Here is a 20,956-nt window from a genome sequence, read left to right on the forward strand (position 1 = left end):
CAATTTTTCTTGTGAAAAAATAATGATATGAGAGAATGGCTGACTTCTCCAGAGATGGGTATGTCTTACTTAACAGAAACCAAAAAAACATTATTTATTATACCCCCCCCCCCCCCCCATGCACAGTACTGCCATCACATGCTTCCTAATGGCCAATAGAGGCTTTGGAGTATGGATAGATAGTTTTAATATAAAGTCAAAAATGTAAACATATCTCTTGTTGCCAAGCAAGGATAAGCACTCATCTGGTTTGGTTTGCTGCTCATCTCTTCTCTAGTACATTTAACCAGGACTCAAATGGAAAACTGGTATACATTTTCTAACAGGTGAAGTTCTTTAAGGTATATTTTAAAAACTTAGGAGAGGAGCTTCTGTTTATCTTGGGACAGCTTCTTCTACATGTGAAGGTTCTGAAGAATTATATATTTAACCCTGCGCTGAATAAATATTTTTGATACATCAAGGAAGAGTGTGATATGAACATATCTGACTCCCTTTTTTCCCTTTAACTGCAGCAGAAATCTGCTGGGACTGTGGACAGATCCCATAAGGTATTTCTGTGCAGAGCAGGCATGACCAAATTGCTGCTCATATGAGAGAGAGCAGGCCAAAAAACTGTATTCAAAGCAATCAATCCAGTCATGTCCATGCCACAAAGCAGCAGTGTTAAATCTGCTAACCCTAGGATATCTCACCTCCAGTCTATTGTGGCTAGGTCTGGGTAATTTAACAAGTACTGGGGCATCATGCATAAAGGCTTGGAAAAGCACAGCACTAGGTATTGCCACTGAGAGCCTTAGATACACAATCGGAATAGCTTGTGTAGACTCATGCATGCCCAGTTTTCATTTTGACACAGGTAGTGTTCACATACTAATGGAGGCTCACCTCCTGGTCCAGCCATGTGCTCAAATATTTGATCTTCCAGACACCTTTAAGAGTTTTTCCAGGACTGGTGAAGAAAAGATCACCACAATGTTTGTCACAAAAAAGTCTCGGGCTAAACTTAACTGCCTTTGTATTTCCAGGGTCAGATGGCGATGACATGTGGCGAATCATGTCTTCATATAGAAAAGGTCAGACAACTGGTATGGATGTTGCATTTCACTAGTTCCCTGCAAATGTTAAACAGCAGCAATCATATAGTGAGCCCTGTGAGACCCCAGGCTGAAGGGAGTCTGAGCATCATGTGAATAACGGCTCTAGCCCAGAAGATATCAGTGCTGCAACAAATGTACACCTGCTCATGATATAGTCTAGCATTAGACTGGAATAGTAAACCACACAAAGAATGTCCTTTAGTTACAGAACTCAAACCATCATTGTCAAGGAAGACCAAACTATTATTATGCCAAAGTGCAATCTGCAAAATGAAAATGAGTTAGCTGGTGGCATGACAATCAGGTACTGGACAGCCCAACCATGTACGCATTGTGTTCTTACTTGTGGTCTGCAGTGGGGAAGAGGTCATAATACAGTATTTGCTCCTGCAATTAAGAGCCCCACCATACCACAGACTGTTTTAATAATAAAGAGCATGGGAGTATGAGTAGTGTGAATCAGGGTAATACAAATGTGAAAGTGATTATGTTCAAGTACAAGTTTACTTATGTGGTTGTAAACAAGCACTTTACAGTAAAGATAACACAGCAATACAAATAGGCAAGTACATAAACCAGAGTATATAACAAACAGCTATAGTAGGATACAGAAAGGTCCATACTCCTAACACTTTTAAACACTGCAGGTCATTTTTATTATGCTCAAATAAACATTTTCTTTTTACAAAAAAGTAAACGCTTCAGAACAGGTCCAGAGCCCTTTTCAACACCGTATCTTACAGCCAAAAAGAAATCCTTCATACTCACATCCCCACTTTTCCTAAGGCTTGCAGATGAAGCAAAAACTGAATGCTAACATGCAAACCAATCTGTTCTTTAAGATAGCAGTAGAAGGCCTACAGAGACTCAAAGCCATTTACCTTCTCAATAGCATTAAAAAAGTCTTCTTCAAAGCAAATGCAACAGTTTTCATAACTGCCCTGTCTTCACTTTCAGGTTATACAAATAAACTATTTTAGTGTCTTTTTATATCCTTGCTACACATTTCGCCAGTTAAAACCAGATTCAAGTTTTTAGATAGATATTTAAATTAGTCAACCTCCCTTTTAAGGCAACACAGCCTACACACATTGAAATAGTTCAGGATTTATTTGCTTGCCTTAACACAGCAATCCCTTCTAGTTCTGTCACAAGGGTTATCTAGACTGTAATAGAGAATAGATAAGGCTACTATTAAAAACTCTGAAAGGTACTGAAAAATAATATATGATGTGATGAAGGGTGCATATCCCTAGTAGCTCAAATTGTAAACATTTCCATTTGTCCCTGAATGCCTTATTAACCAGAAGATCACAGGGAAGAGAAAATTACAGAAAACAGGAAAATTCTGGAGTAGAAATCTTTCATCCTATTTGGAGGGGGTACCAGTTCTATGATCCCTAGTCCAGCATTCACCAGAGTACAGAAGGAAATAGCAAAGTCTGGTGTGTGGTGGGGAACCCCTTGAACAGAGGTAGATGTTTCTTCCACTGCCACCTGTAACTCTGCCAACAATGTTGAGAACCTATTTGTCAGAAACTACTGACAGTCAGGTCACCTTCTTGACAGCTAACTTTTAAGATGGAGCACCAAGATGGGGACTTGGAAAAAAATGGGTTACATGCCTTGGCATAGTCATAAGTTGGGGTGGTATCCTTTTTGGGAAAGGAACCCCCTCTTATTAGGGTTTGGCAGAGTTCTCATCCTGTCATTTCCTTTTGGTGCCTTGGTTTTTGCTCAGCTGTGACTTTTGTTTGTTGGGCCTCTAAAAATTACCCTGCTTAATGGAGGGAAACTTGGGAATATGGACCATTTTAGACACCCCTTTCATGAGTTTACCTCCATCATCCCAGCGTTTAAGCATCTGATTAGCTGCTGTACTAAACACACAATTACAATCAAGTGGAGAGTTCATAATCTCATTTTAACTCATCAGAAAAGTCTTGACTGTGCAACCCAGCATACCTCCTTATCACCACACACATCGCTGCATTTCTAGAAACAGTATCAGTCCCTCCCAAGGCACTCTTCAAAGCAAGTTTAAACACTTGAGAAACATTGGACACAATATGTTTGACATAAACTTTTTGCTCAGCAGGTAACAATGCAGCAAACTCTTCTAAACTATACATACACCTGAAGACAAAACTCTGACATAAAACACAGGTAGTTAAACACCTTAAAGGTTACAATTGCTTGACTGTGCCAGCTTCTTTCCCTGAGATTCTAGTCACTTGCCGAGCTTATCTGAAGGAACAGGGTTTGATGAAGACATGCCTAGGATTCATTAACAATTATGTAGGCTTTAAGCTACTCTTACATGATGTAAGAGTGTTAGCACAATGAGCAACAGCATTAATCGAATATGCATGCGTTCTTCACACCTACATGCTTGCAAGCACCTTTTCGTGGCCAGCTTGCTTATAGCCAAAGCTAAGATACAAGCACTTGCTGTAGCCCTGAAGTATTAAGAGCAAGTACAGGGAAAGAATTCTGAAGGAGGAGAAGTGAAATAGTGGAGCTGTCCACAACGAATAATGGTTTGTACTGCATAATAATTAATAGGGAAGGGGAAATGGGTAATGTGTAGTCAAATACTACAGGCAAATGTACTGAAGTGTCAGAGAAACATTTCTATCATAAATCCTGCCATACTGCTGTAATTACAATTAAAATGTCTATAACAATACCATTTTTATGCATAAAAATAAAAATTAATATGATAACAAAGGGTGTGATAGGGTTATAATGCTACAGTGTAACAAAAGAGATTTAAAATGAGATATACATGTTAATAAAATGCTGAGTTGAGATAACATTAAGCAAGAACAGAAGATACATTGTGGGATGAATGCTGAGACTGCTGTTATTACATATGAGATGCATATACAGGGAATTTATGTATGCATGTTGATGTACTTTACAGCTGTATGTCATTTACATCTGAAATAGACATGTCTTTGCAAAGAAATAGTGGCACCCACAGGAAAGGGGCCTATCAACCATAAACATGTAATAGACAAACAAGTATTGTATAGTCATGTAAATACTAAATGATAATCTGATAAAACCCAACATACATAACAGACAAACGACAACACAGATCAGATGACATTTCACGATTTCAAGTTTTCCATTTTTAATTTGCATACATCTCAATCATTGTTATATTGGGCATGCTGACATGGAACTACAGGAAACAGTAAAATAACAGCAATTCAGCTGCACCAAACACACAAGAAAGTACTGTAACAGAGGAACAATCACACCTTCTGATGGTCTGGCTGCATGCCATACAGTAAGAAATGTTTATGAAAGCCCTCATCTGTCATTAAGTTGTATTATGTGATGAAAACAATAGCAGTAATAAGAAATGTCCAGATGAAAATATATAATAGAGAGCATAATTATTTTGGGAATAGGTAATGCCAGTGAGAAATTAATGATAAAATAAATATTTGCATCATGTCCAAACTCATATCAGGACATATATCAGAGAGATGCATACCAGTCAATGACACCACAGAAATACGGCTATTGGTTACATCATAAAAAACACCCCTGAAGGACTCACAGCACTTTCCTATCATAACGGGTATGGATGTCCTACCTTGTAGGACAAGGATTGAAAAAGGTGGCCCTCTGAATGGGCCAAAACTACGGAGTCTGCATAGGCCACTACTGTCTGACATACAGATGTTACCAGATTCAGCCTCCTACCTATTATACTAGACTCTCTCCAGACTTCTGTATTGACTGCGTGTACCACATCAGATAGCAATGGAGGCTGTCATAAACAACTGAAATGAAGGTATGCATTAAGAAAGCAGTTATGGATATAATATGAGCAAGCAGATTTAGACAGAATGCTAAAAAGGAGCTACACATTACTGTCCAAACAACAGTGAACAGTACAATATCAATGCTTCCTTGACAAGGAAGCTGCTTCCATTGTGTAGTACACACACTGTCCCACAGCTGGACCACCGTCTATCTGCGTAGGTTTGCTATACAAGCCAGTACTCAATGCTCATGCCACAGGAACACTCACAGAAAGATATGCCCCTAATAACCATTTCACTGTCATGCAATCACAACATGTGATGATATATTATTGTCCAATATAAAAATGGATAAGAATAAGTTAATACAATGGTGTTTATGTAACGTCAGTGCATTTATATGATGTTGCCCTTTTAGAATTTAACAACAGGCTATGTGACTCTACCAGTTAATGACATGTGGATGAACCACAAGTGCCACAGTGGAAGTCTTGACACAACTATGACACTCCACTTATGCTAACTTATTACATAAGCTGTATGAGTTGTAAACAATCTACTTGAGATAAAAGGGATAGTGGAGGCCTCTCCCTCTGTAAATGGGCACATTATAACTGTGGTGGATGCCATTCAGGCATTACAGTATAAGGCCCAACAATGCTAACAGGCACTGAATATGTATGTTGAACACATGAACGTTTGACAACAGAAAACAGACATGGAGGAGATCTCAGATTATGTAGCCCAGACGAGTATGACCCTAGCCCTGAGCAGCCTCCTACCATCACCCAGAATGATACCACAGTACAAGTAGAAAATGATTGATTTCAACAATTGGCTAAGTTTCTGGTGTCATTCTAAGGGGATCCAGTATCTGTCTGCCTGGAATGACATGACTGACAGACATAGATGCTTTGCCAGAGATGGCTTGTATCTGTCACCCCTGGGCTTCCGGATACTGGCCAAGGCTCTTGCACCCCTATAGTGCCTTTTTTAGGTGGTATTCCAAAGACCAAATTACCACCATAACAGCTACAAACAAATGCAATCTGAGGGTCATGCTGCTAACACTAGACTCACATTCCACTTTCCTAAGCACCCTGGAGAATATTAGGGTCCAACCTAACACTCTCAAACTGGATGACTTCAAGTACCCCTCCATTAACTGGGAAAACTACGCATGTAGCAATACACTTGCCCAACATTTCCTGGAATTCATTAATTCCAATGCCCTGGACCAGCTCATTCTTACCCCCACTAGATGTAATAACATCCTTGACCTGGTCATTACTAACATGGGTGACCATTGCTCTGTACCAATAGTCAACTCCTCCCTGGTTAGATCTGACCACAAACTAATCACCTTGGAAATCCACATCCTTTCCACCCCCCCCCACCCCCCACAAAGGTAACCACCATGACAAACTTCTCCAAGGCTAACTTTGGGTTCTTAAAAACAGAGGTAGCTAACTTCACAGCACCCATGCAATTGGAGAACAGCTGCATGACCGCCAAATCATACACCAATGCCCTGTATGAACACATACACAAATGCATGGATCTCACCATACCCAATAGAACCAAGATGCTCTCCTCCAAAAAATGGAAGCCAATCTGGTGGTCCCCTGCCATAAACAAATTCTACAACAGAAGGAGTAAACTGATAAGAAATAAGGTGAAGTCCCAAGACTGGAAAAACTCCCTTATCAGCCTCAACAAAAAGTTGAGATTCCACATCAAATCCTCTAAAGCTAGCTATGAAAACAAAATTGCAGCAGATAGTAAAGAAAACTACAAGGCCTTCTATAGTTATGCAAAGAATCTCCACAGCAATACCCATATTTGCTCGATGCTGTTGCACAATGGCACCTCCCATATCGAGCACACAGATATTGCTAATATACTGGGTGACAGATTCAGTGCCAACTTTACCCCTCTCTCCCTCACCAAAGGACCAATCACAATATCAGTAGATTGCCAGGTGCCCAGTATTACTGCTGCACAGGTTAAAACAGCACTGTCCAAGGCCAAGAATACAGCTTCTATGGGACCTGACAATATTCCTGGTTGTGTTCTACATGAACTACAGTGTGAACTGGCACCTCACCTGTGTGCCCTGTTCAATCACAGCCTCACCTCAGGCTTTGTCCCTACCAAATGGTGCACTGCTACAGTCATCCCTCTCCACAAAGGAGGAGCGACTACAGACCCTGGGAACTATCCCCCCATTAGCCTGATAAGTCTGATATGCAAAGCTATGGAATGCATCATTATGGACCTAATAAACAAAGATATAGGGAACCTCCAAACTCTGGATCATGCACAGTTTCGTTTTGTAAAGGGTAGATCATGCCTGCTCAACCTGGTCAACTTCATTGAGTCAGTCACCAGAGCTATGGATGAAGGCAAGGTGGTTCATACAGCCATCCTTGATCTGGCCAAGGCCTTTGATACCATTCCCCACTCAGGAATCATAGAATAACTCACTAAGCTAGGCATCAACCCCTATATCACCAGGTGGGTTGCAAATTGGCACACAGATAGAACCCACAGTGTGAAAGTAACTGACTCCAAGTCAGACCGTCAAGCAGTTATGAGTGGAGTCCCACAGGGTTCGGTCCTGGGTCCTCTCCTGTTTGGTATCTACTTCTCTGAAGTCCAGGCCAACATGGAGGGACTCTGGCTGACAAAGTTCTCAGATGATTGCAAGTTGGGAGCCATAATTAACTCCCTAAGTGATGTTGACATCCTACAAAAAAGGTCTCACTGAGACCAATGACTGGTGTCAGAACCATGGCTTAAGCTCAATGTCAAAAAATGTGTCATCATCCCCTTTGGGAAAAACCCAGTTCCCATGAATTACCACATTGATGGTAGTCCATTGAACACAAAAGGTGTCATAAGAGATCTGGGAACACAGGTTGACAGCAACCTCTCTTTTGACCATCACATTGCCACTGTGGTCAGAAAGTCCTTCTATGTGACACGTCTCATTACTAAGGGTTTTGCATCCAGGAAGAAAGAGGTCATTGTCTCCCTCTACTCTTCCCTCATTAGGCCAATCATCGAGTACAATGCCCCATTTGGCATGTACCTCACTAGACACCTACAACAACTGGAGAGGCCACAAAAATACCTCATAAAGAGGATCCTAGGCCTTAAACACTTGTCCTATGTGGACAGACTCAAAAAACTCCAACTATTCTCTGTCTCATATCGCCTACTTAGAGGCGACCTCTGCTTGACTTACAAAGCCAAGTCTGACCCAGCTCTGTTAGAAATGCTACATCTAAAGAAATCCCAATCCCTCTGCACTACACACTCCAGAGACCTCAGTCTCATTACCACAAACAACAGAGCAAGCTGGAGGGACAGGTTCATAACCTACAGACTGCCCATGCTATGGAATAGACCTCCCATACATGTCAAGCAGAGCACTGTACTGGCCCTCTTCAAGAGAAACCTTGATGAGTAGATGGTAAATAGAAAATTCACCCCGGGAATCACACCAGTGGCTCTACTTGACAGAGGCACTTGGGAACTAAAGTCGGGTGGCATGATGACTGGGTAATCCTATGGGCTAGGCTTGTAAAGGCTCCAGGGCCATTAGCCTAGTACACACCTATGAAGCTATGAACCTATAAAAATACACGATATTACACAGGATGTATGTGCCATGGCAGTAGTGTCAGTACAATTGTGAGATATGTTGATATGTCAAGACATTACATTATGTTATTCCTGCAAGGGATGTGTGTGCTTGTAATTGCCATACTAAGACAACAACATACAAAATGTTGTCTCATTCCCTTTTTCCAGAGAATAATACAATCTACATATGTTATGCAAAGAAAATGTAAATGTGTCATCATTACTCTAAATAAAAGCACTGCAATGTCAGATATTATCATAGTTTTTTGTAAGAGGGATCAACATTTATACATGTACACAGAAGATGTGTTTCACAACAATGTTAGCAATACATACCGTCACAATAAGACTGACACAATGTAGTATTTGTAGTAATGGCTGGATTTGAACTAACTATCTAAGATCAGAAGATACAGATTAGTGTCTGAATCACAAGTGCCACATGACGTTGAGGTACAACTTGGACAATGTACAGTTAAATGGATGATGTCATCACTGTTTATTAGGTGGATGTTTATAATAAAAAGTGGTTGAAGTGCACAATAACACTTCACAGCTACACATCATATATGTATTTGAAGAGTAGTATACACAGTATGAGACTGAAAGACACAATCACACCTGGCCTCAAACATCCTACATATGTAGTTAAACAATGTACAAAGCACAGTATCAAAGTTATGCAACACAGGATAATTTGCAGTCCAACTTTGAGATACTGCAGTTATAGTAGCATTATGTAATCATTGTGTGGCCCAAAAGTTATTTCCCTGGGCTGTTAGGATTTGTTAATGTAACACTGTGCCACTGTAAATCTATCTCATAACTGGATGCGTACATAAAGGTGGTTGTGATGTGTCCAATGATATATGACAGTAATTCCAGTCACACTACATAAGCAGGGATGGACTCAAACCACCTACCTATCTAGTTACAGCATCTATACAGCACATTCTCAGCAGCTAGTGCCACAGGAAAACATTAAGTACAAGTAAGGTATATAGCATCTATGAAGGGTTGACATCAGCAGTGTATTGCCAAGGAGATGTGTCTGGTAAAATGACTTTTGCAGCCATCTGGTATTTTAATAATTGCTGATGCAAATGTGTGTAAACCAATCCTGAATTCATTTACAGTCACACACACACACACACACGCACATGCACACACACACGCACACACACACACACACACACACACACACACACACACACACACACACACATGTATAAGTCAAGCAGTGGTGTATTCAAGCATCCAACCTATCTATTTACACATTCCAGGAATGGTGTAAGAAATGCTAGCTCCACCAGAGAAGTCTTACTCTTAAGGTGAAACTGAGTAAATTTTTGTCAGGATGACCTCATATCTGTGCTGCAGAGAGGATATTTCTGGAAGAATTGGAATAAGGGAGTTGTATGAAGAGTTAAATGCATTCTCCTCAGGAGTAATGGCTACAGCAACAAGCAGTACACATACACAGACACACCCATGTTTCTCATGTTGAACACTGAACCTCCTACCTATCTACATACAAAAGTTAGAAAACAATGTATTAGTCTCAAGCGCCACAATAAAGTCTGACTCTTAAGGTGAGAGAGAGTGCACTTTTGTCAGAATTACCTCATCATTGTGTTGGAGACAGGATGTTTCTGAAAAAAAGTGGGATATGGGATCTGTGTGCCAATTTAAATGCATTCTCCTCAGGAAAACTTCATACAGCACAAAGTGTTGCACACGCACACACACACATGCACACACGCACATACACACACACACACACACACACGCACACACACATTTCCCATGTTGAACATCAAAACTTCGACCTATCCAGTTATACAATCTAGAGAACACTGTATTAGTCATAAATGCTACAGTACAAGTCTGACTCTAAGCAGAGAGAGTGCACATTTATCAGGATGACCTCACTGCTGTGTTGCAGGGAGGATGTTTCTTAAAAAAGTTGGGTAAGGAGCTGTGTGCAAATTGAAATGCATTCTGTAAGAAGAAGTGGATACAGAACAAAGCAGTACACACACAGACAAGTTTCCAGTGTTGAGCATTGAACATTCTATTTATCTAGTTACACAATCTAAAAAGCACTGCATTAGCTGCAAGCACCACAGGAGAAGACTGACTCTTAAAAGGAAAGAGCAAACTTTTGTTGTGATGACCTTATTGGTGTATTTTGGTGAGGATAATTCAGTAAAAAGTGGGATAAGGGAGTTGTGTGAAGAGTTAAATGTATTCTTCTCAGGGAAAGTGGATACAGCACCAAGAGTTACAGACTCGCACACAATGTTTACAATGCTGAGCACTGGACCTTCTATCCTATCTAGCTATACAATCTTTTGAATACGTTCGATGTTTGGTATTTTTGATTGGTAGGGTTCGATATTGGAATACTCAACATTTTGTATGTTCGGTGTTCTAATATAGACCCGAGAGTACTACAGACTGACTTTAGCAAAATTAAATAGCACATTTATATTTCTTGAAAATACACTGTTTCGAACAGATGGTACAGTGCATCGCAGGTTGGGCAACAAATGCATATATGTGCACAGGACAATGTAACATCACTATGATTGTCACACATAATTAGATACTTCTCTAGTAAGATTTTGATACTGTCCTCCATGCACATTGCATTACTGTGAGGGACATTGACATGTTTCACATTATGGGATGCCATAGACATTCACTGTTGTAAACAAGTAGATTATCAATCAAACTTTCCTGAAACTCATAGTGGGATGACTGTCCACTTGTATTTTCTCATAGTTTCACTATGTGCATTGATAAGACAAACATGAAAGTCATACATAGGACAGTGCATTGCATAATAACAGTGATGGATTATGTGAGATTAGATTAACCAAACATGTACCACAGTTGAAAGTGCAAACACGGTAGAGCAATCATACATTAAATGACTGAATTAATTGAGTCAACAGCATTCTGCAATCAAGACAACCTGTTAACAAAATAAATACAGACATACAAACATTGTGCAAGCTACAATAATAATTACTTGATTTTCTTTTTTTATGTTACTTTTTCAGCACAGCATTGCCAAGCTGAATTTCAGTGCTGATGGCAAAATATGAGCTAAAGCATGTGAGTAATCATATTTTGAAGTATTGAACTTAGAATGGTAATTAGCAGTACTCTACATTGCCCTGTGCTGACTTGTGCAAAGATCAGTACAAGACAGGCTTCACAATAGGGAGTACGTACATTAATATAGAAGCAGAATTATGATGTCTTAAGGAAAGGTGTAGCCAACATTTACAGCCACAGGAGTCAGACAAAACATTCTGATACAATTTTTATCCATCTGTATTCGAACCTGCAAGAAATACATTTATACCTGAGTATTGTCTAAGCACACCATGTATAAAATCATACTTCTGATAATTCACATTTGACATAAAATTTTCAGCAAACGTGAATGTATGTATTCATCTTCAATACTCCACTGACCACTGTAATCTGTACATTCAACTCTTCAGCTTGTTGAAAAGTATATTTGACTAAATATCCATAGCTAAGCACAGTGGCATGAAGTGCAACAAAGTAATGGCCAAAGGCAATGAAATCACAAGTTATTGTCATAAGCTGTGTACTTCCATAGCCTTATTTGCATCTGTTGCCAAGTGCCAGACATTGCACAAAAGCAGAGGTAGAAGAATAATGACATGAAGGGATAAGATAATAGTAACAGGGTGAGATAGTGGTAGGGACAAAGTAGCTTGTGACAGAAGAAGGATAATGTTGGTTTATAACAATATGTAGCCAACTGGTACACATAAAATAGTGTACCAAAAACAGTCACTAACACTTAGCTAATGCCTGGATTAGACAGAAGACAAAAAATCTGTCTATATATGTGAGCATTATCTCATCACACTATAAAGGAATTACTATTTCACTGCCTTTAAATAACACAATTAAAACATAGTGACAACTTACTGAGGTAAATGGGGTGAACAGAGAGAGAGAGACAGACAGACAGACGGAGTGATAGACAGCAAAAATATGCTATGTGGGACATGTAGGAACATATGCATGGTGATTTACATTTAATCATCATTAATCTGTCATTCTCTGTACAATACATACAAAAATACATAGACTAAATTAGGGAGGCATAAGAGGTAGGAGAGTGTAGTGAATATGAAGACATAAGCAAGAGAAGGTTTGCTTAATAAGTCTCCCTGTTGGGGTTGCAATGTTTTTGCAAATGATGTCTTGCTGTGCTATTCAAATGGCATGTTAATGAAATGTTATATATGGAGAAAAATACAGGCATTTGCATTAAATACATGATAGGAATATGACATGTCATAATACATGACAGGAATATGACATGTCATGAATTTATAGATTGACCAACAGATGCAATCAAACCCATGACATTATGCAAAAACATCAGTCTACTAACATGGAAAGTATCTCAATGTGCCACATAGGAACTCCTACTTCATTACGTCTGTCTGCCTATGAACTGTTACATTAACTGTATAACAGTACTGCCTTTAGTCTGCCTTTACTCTGTATTCCCATAGTGTAACAGATTTAAGCAAATTTGCACAAAATTAACCCGGCCACTGCAGATTAAACTGAAATCAGCAGCTTTTGCAATAAGAAGGTAAACACCGTTCACTATCACTCAGCATTGCTGGCTATGCCAACCTCCATGCAAATGCCAAGGAATAAAGTGAAGGCTTTTTCTTGGGGCATTTCTGGCCCTGTGTATTCTGTGTGAATGTATTTTTGACCAGGTTAAATATGTTAAAAAGGGGTGGATAAGACAGTGGTGAAAACATGGTTGGCAAGCAGCGGGTAGGACATGGGAAAGAGTACAGGAATTTGCAGGAAGTTTGTGGAACATTAATACAGCTATCTACTTCTCCACAACTTAAATGTACAATTGTACATACAATTTCATGACTTTTAAGAGTCACCACACCAGTGATGGGTGAAAACAACAGAATAATGTTGTATAGCCAATTGGACCAAATCAAGTGTGTCAAGATGACACATAGGCGAAGTGGACAGCTATGTGTAGGGTGTAATTTTTTAGTGAGACAGACACCAATTTTTTATTTTTATTTTATTTTATATTTTGGGGGGAGGGATGTTGGGAAAGGTGCTTAGGAATGAGAGAGTCAGGTAGGTAGGGTAGGTTAGGGTGCATGTGCAGACATACACAACATACAAAACAGACAGGGATGTGATGGAGACAAAAGGTTGGGGGAAATCCAGATTGGGGATAGGTAGGGAACATTGGAGATGCACCCGCATCCAGCTTGAGAACAGTGAGAATCTAATCCTCACCCTCAGAACTGTCATCACTATCTCCTGCAGCAGCTCCCTGGGTCAGTGCTGGAAATGAAATTATCTTTGCAATCTGAAGCAGGACCATTTCAACCCTACAGATATGTGCACCGAGGCCTCTGTCTATGATATCCTCCCACCAGCCCTGTCAGCTCCTGCCTGGTGACAAAATTTCAGCTTTCACTAGTACTGCTCCAGGAGGGTACTACTGCATCAGAAGCCATGGGAGAGCCACCTGACAGAGGTGGAGCAAGCAGGGCAGGGGATGTGGAGGCAACATCAACAGGCTGTGAACCTGAAGTGCTGTGTGTCTGTGCTGCCATGTATGAATGTATGATGGGCCTAGCTAGAGTGGTCAGTCTACCTCTCTGTCCTCTTGGTCACTTATTTTTCAGTAGCAAGGTATGCGAACAATAGAATGTTGATAAATTATGACCCCCCCAAAAAAAAGTGATAGGGTGGTGGGAGACAAAAAAAGAAGATAATTAGATACATGGCACATCACATTACTGTGTTTGTTCAATAAACATTGTTCGGCAAAACATAAACAATTTTGATGATTTAATATTCTACACCTTTGCCACATCCATGTATGATGGAAAAGTATTCATGTGTCATAAAATAAAGAAATCTTACAGCTGTGACATAACAATGACAGCCTTTATTTCCTTATGATGGATAGGATATATGTATTCAAAAGTAATAATTGCAACTATCATAATTGAATTGTTTGCAATATCTTGTTGCTGTTAATATTTTAGAAGGACTTATCCAGTAATTAAAAGTAATTGCTGTTTCTGGGTACTGAACCCACATACATTTAATCTGGTGTTCTCATTGCCAAATGCAAGCAACAACAGTTATTGGGGAAGGCACGCATGCTTCAGATCAAGGTTAAGGTATGCCTTTTCAAGATGTAAGTGATTGAGGGAATGAAATGAAATTTCCAGCTTGAATTTGGACCTGAGACCTACTTATCCCTTGCCTCTATGAAGCAAGTTAATTTCTCCTGATGTGCCTCATGGTTTGCAGCTATTTCCTCTGCAGCTGTGCCATACAAAAAGGAAAGAAATATACACAAAGGCATAATGATTAACTGCATTGACTCTCTAGATCATTAATGCCATATGATAGGTTATTCTTCAGTGTACTTATACAACTGAACAGTGTTTTTAGCCCTATATTCAGCCTCCCATTAGCTTAGGTGATCCTGCTTGTACTTCTTATGATTAGTATCAATATAGTGGTGAGAATGTTGTTACCCAGATTGTCTGAACTGATACCTAGTTCATACCTTCCATGTAACAGGTTGTGCACAAATGCCCACAGCTTTGCCAAATGCATTCACTCAATTGAAAGCAAGTGGATTCCTTGCCAAACACATTGGCACTACCTACATCACAGAGCAGTAAAGGTGTGAAACATGGCACTGAGCTTTGGCATATGTGATGCTCACCCTATTTACACAGGTTCCAATGTTCAATAATGCAATGCTTACTGGCATGTCTTTTGATCCTTTTCATTTTGTAAGGAGAAAGAGGATTAATTGTAACATGTTGTATGTTGGGGCTTACACAATGTTAAAATACCATTGTACTAAATTAGGATCGAGCCCATGAAATAAAGCATGCAAAACTGAAAGCTGGCTTATTAATTAATATTGTCTCCGGAGAACTACCTTTTAAGCATGTAAATTAGAGATATAATAATTTCAGAATGAATGGAAATACACTTCAGAGAGGTCTATATGCATGTGATTTTAATTATGCATTCTTATGTAAACATCATCATTTTTGGTTGTAAAAATATTTCAGATTGATGCAGTTGAAGAACTGAGTAATACAGGCTAGGGTATGTTGCAGGCATACTTCACAAGACATAATTGTCCTAAACACATAGGATAGGTGATGAGTCATGATGATTATAGCAAAAGTATTGGCCCATCATACACATACAAGTGAGTTTTAAATTAAATATCATCATTGCCTTGTTTAAGAAACTGGACACACATAAGCTTGATGTTATGTGTGAAACATTATTGATATATACTAAATAGAAAAGTTTACTTATGCAAGCATTACTGATATGGTGTTTTCAAGAAACATGTTTAACATTATCATTTGTCTTAATTTTTTTTTTTAAGTACTAATCAAAATATTGTGAGAAACGGGATTGTTATACCCTTTGTAAAAGTATCTTTCAGCTGGATTCAAACCCTTAATCATCTGTTCTCTATCTAAACTTGCTGCACTTGCACCTTATGCCACAGAGATAGGCATATGACTGGTAGAGTTTCTCCATTTATTACTGTCCAGAGTGTTGAGGAAAGCACAATGTTGCCAGGAATATTTGCGCTACATAAGCCATCCTAAACTAAAATTTTCAATTTTCCTTATGTAGTGAATTGTATTTCTGTGCTGCCAAGCAGAAAGCAAATTCAGATTAAAAACATTAATATATATATATATATATATATATATATATATATATATATATATATATAGGGAATAATTGAAATGTGATCTCTAAACAGGATTCATACAAGGCATGATGTGCCTTATTTTCTTAATTCACTTTAGTTACACGTTGTGCCACAGAGGAAGTTACCTGACAGGTGTATTTTGTTCACCGAGTACTCCACAGAGTGCTTCCAGCCATACAATTCTTCCAGGTGTGTTTGAGCTGCATAAAGCATCCTAAACTAAATCTTTTCACTCTTTTCATTATGTAGTGAACTGTGTTTGCACACTGCCAAGCAGAGAGCAAATGTGGATTTAAAAAAAAATCACATATTGAGAATAAGTACAACGTGATCTCTAAACACAATTCAAGTAGTGCCTGCTGTGCCTTATTTCACTCTATACACTTATACCTTGTGCCACAGGTATGGACATCTGTCAGGTGCATTCTCTGCAGTAATTAGTATCCATGGTGCTGAGGGATGAGCAGTAATACCAGGCATGTTTCCTCTACATAAGGCAGCCTAAACTGAAATTTTCACTTTTTTTCCTTAGGCAGTGAACCATGTTTTCATGCTGCTGAGAGGAGAGCAAATGGAAAAGGCATTAGAAGAAAATATATGATAGAGATAAAAGCTGACAGCTAATTAAATGCAATCAATAGGTATATGTAAAAATGACCAGAGCAAAAAGTGTATTCAAGTGACACATTCATTCTTCTCACATCTCGTTGCAGCATCAGAAATGTACTTTGCGGAACACATTATCAGACTTGTAGTTAATGACAAATAATGTGACAGTGGACAGACAAAATTTCACACATTCTTAGCAACAGTGGCATGAGTTGCTTTTCAAACAACACAGTGGTATCACAAAATGTGATTAAATATGTATTCAGACCAGTCTCTGTAAAATGATCATTTAACTAGATTCAAACCATGCATTAGTTGCCTTTTTCCTCTCTAAGCTCATTGCATTCACAACTTGTGCCACAGAGAAAGCTATGTGATAGATGCATTTTCTTCACTGAGTACTAACCAAAGTGCTGATGGCCATGCAATGCCACCAGGCTTGTGTGCACTACATAAGGCAGTCTAAACTAAATGTTTCATTTTTTTCATTAAGTTGTGAAAGTACACTTCATGCTGCCAAATGTCTTGAAAATGCAGAAAGCAATATTTATCAGAAACATTCACACAACATTTTAGGAATAACAATTTGAAGGAGCATGAAATGAATCACAGTGTATACCTAGCAATGAGCTGAGCTGCTACTGCATTACATTGATATCTTCAGCCTTCTCACATCTCCTTGCCACATCGGCACTATCATGTATGTCTCACAATATCAGGACTTTAATGCAATGAGAAAGGAGATGAACAAAGGGAACAGCAGAAATACTTTCATTGTTCACAGAGCACACACAATTAATACTGACATAATTTCAAATTACTTATCTGTCTGTCTATCACTTTCAGTCAATACTGACCTTACTTGAGTTTTCCACATCAAAACATTCATACACTAAAATGAGTGGCAAGATTTATTATGACCTCACTCAGTAAAATGATCCATGAACAGGTTTCAAACCCTGCATCACCTGTACTGTTTCTATAAATTCAATACAGTTACTCATCATACCACAGAGATATGAGTGGGACAACTTGTATTTCTTCAGTCAGTATTCAACAGACTGCTGAGGAAAGTGTAACAATGTCAGTCTTCACTGCACTATTGATGGCAGTCCAAATAAAATTTGTTAGTTTTCACCTTGCTACTGATCACTGTCAGTTAACAGAGTACAATGCCAAATGGTGTACAAATGATAAAGGGAAAAACAATTGGAAACAAGTACTTTAAATGTACATTTTTGATGTTTAATCAACTTCATTATCGTACAACAGGAACCTGAGTGGATTTGAACCTTCAAACAATGGTATTAAGAACAATGATTGAAGAATATTTCCCATATTTGCCACAGACAAAGACATATATTTGCACAGAGAAAAAGTGTTTAGATGTGATAATGTGACATTGTATCAAGTCACATTGAAAGTGCAACACAAACAACTTATGAAAGTTATTCTTTTCATTTGACAGTAGATTGCCAACAGTTAGGATACCTATGCATTCCCATAATATTAAAAAAGACTGCAGGTACTGCAGGTGAATTTCTCTCTCTTAATGGTGCATCATTCCTTTATCTATGCTTCATATTGCTCCTTGTCTTCCTTGTCTCCTGTTCTGGGATGGGTGTGGGTCACTGCTGTCCTACTTTACTTACAAATTGCTACTTAGTAAAATTTTGCTGTGATATTTTATTATTTTTTCTTTGTCTACATATGTGCAACTGTTTCCTGAATTGAGAATGAAGCATTGTAATTTCGTTCAGCTACACCGATGTGTAGTTCTGAATGGCAATAAAGTTTTCTTTGACTTTGACTTTCTTCAGAGAAATTCTAGCTCTGTTTTATTGTATATGTTATTTATATCAATGCTTAAAGTACTTCCTTGAAGATGAGCAACATTTCTTAGTAAGGGGCAATAACTGTGTCACTGAAGCCAGCATATGAATGTTAGGAATGTCGATCTCCTAACTTAGTCAATGTACTTTCAGACTTTTTGGTAAGTCTCTTCAACCTTCACACACCCTCAGTAAGTGTACATCAAAGAGAGGAGACTGTGAGGCACTGATTTTTCCTGCAGTCTAATCACAGACACCTGCAAGCCATTAGCAGGTAACACTTTTCAATGCTCATCCCTGCAGTGTTGGGTGTGTGCATGTAATCATATAGCCCCTTCTACCATGTTTTATTTCCCTACACCTTAGTGTAGATTGTGGTATTGAGGAATGCTCCCGGGGGTGACTCTGCACTATGTAAAGGTAATCATGTAGCAAATACACCTGTACTGTAGTGAGGAGACTGTTTTTATTCAGAGTGCTTGATACTGCTAAATAAACAACACTTTGGGGTAATTATCGACTTTCTGTACTGCTTTATTGTCAAGGTATGTTGTTATTTCTTACATAATGCTTTTAGCGTTACATTAAAGGGTGAATTGCAACACCTGCTCAAAAAAAAACTTTTTACCTTAAAGTTTTTTTCTTTATCCCTTTCTGTTGGCATAGCCCAGATTATTATGTTATTATAAGTATTATGTTTATTTTTATTTTATTTTACATTTGTTGACCGGGCTAGTCTAGCTGGAGATATTTCCATTTTCAGTAGAGGCCCAGGGAGAAAAGCTCCACAGAGAATACATAAAGAAAAACATCATAGTGTTTGTAAGAAAGTTAGTAAATGACAAAAACTAACAACTCTACAATTTCATATTATTACTAAATGAATGTTACTACCACACACAGTTGCAGTCCAAAAAACCTTATACAAACATAAAAAATACTTTGTATGATAAAGATACTAAATTAATTAATTACTACCACACACAGTTACATATAGTTACATATAGTTACATATACAGTTACATATAACATACAGTTATGTTATTATAATTAATCAATTATATCAGCTTTACAAAAATTATGATAGAGAATTCTATCTGACCTATACTTTGTTGGTTATATTTGATTATTTGCACAGTTATTGCAGATAATTGTATTATAATTTTATAGCAAGGTTTAGCATTTTTACATGTGTTAGCACAAAGAATAGTGTGCTTTGTTTGTGACTTCTATTTGACTGGCCTCCATAACAGTGGGCATGGCACTTGTAATAGTTGTCTTACATTTCTACTCCTACATCGTGATTTGTTATTGTTAATGTTGCAAAGTATCACACAGTTGCACACACTTGTGTTATCTACATTACAGAACTGTTATAGATTATTGTTGATATGGGGCGCTGCTCTAGTTTGTGTGTAGTCATAATGAGCAAAACATTTTAAAGTGTTGTGTGCATGATGGATGCTTACAGTGAGACATAATTGACTTCACAGCCATCCTGTCTTTGTATTATACAATTAATTTAAACATCTGTTTTGTGTTTCATCTTATACAGGGATATGTCACATAATAAGAAATGTGTACCCCACAAGCCACCTTACACTGATGTAGAAACTTAAGTCATTATTCAGGCCTTATGTTGCCATGGAGCGTTTCTCTTAGGGAGAAGTAGAGGTGATCAGTCTGCACCAGAAAGGATATGGCAAAAGGTGGTCAATGACATCAATGCTGTCAGAGGGCATGGGAGAAGTTACTCCCAGATAAACACCAGACAGGTGATATGATAACCTCTGCCCACCATAGAGCAGCTGCAGGTACCCAGGAACAGGTGGCTACAGAAGAAGTTCCTGATTGCAAACTACCATTAACTGAAACAGAGGAATTCCTGTCCACAGTCAGAGATCCAAATAGCTTGGCAGAGGGTTGACACAGAATCCATGATGTTGGTGCTGATGTGGATGACAGACCCACAGTATACCAAGCAGAACTTCCAGTTATGCAAAATGTAAGTATCATTCTTATTTCTTTATATGTGTATATCATAGATGTCTGATATACATAGAGTCAGTGATAAGTGTGAATCACATGACACAATACTAAAAACATAGAGGAGGGTGTTTGCTGGGGAGGGGATCCAACTATTCACTACATTTT

The sequence above is a fragment of the Protopterus annectens genome, chromosome 1.part2, assembly GCF_019279795.1.
Source record: "Protopterus annectens isolate FY-2018-M chromosome 1.part2, PAN1.0, whole genome shotgun sequence".
NCBI lineage: Eukaryota > Metazoa > Chordata > Ceratodontiformes > Protopteridae > Protopterus > Protopterus annectens.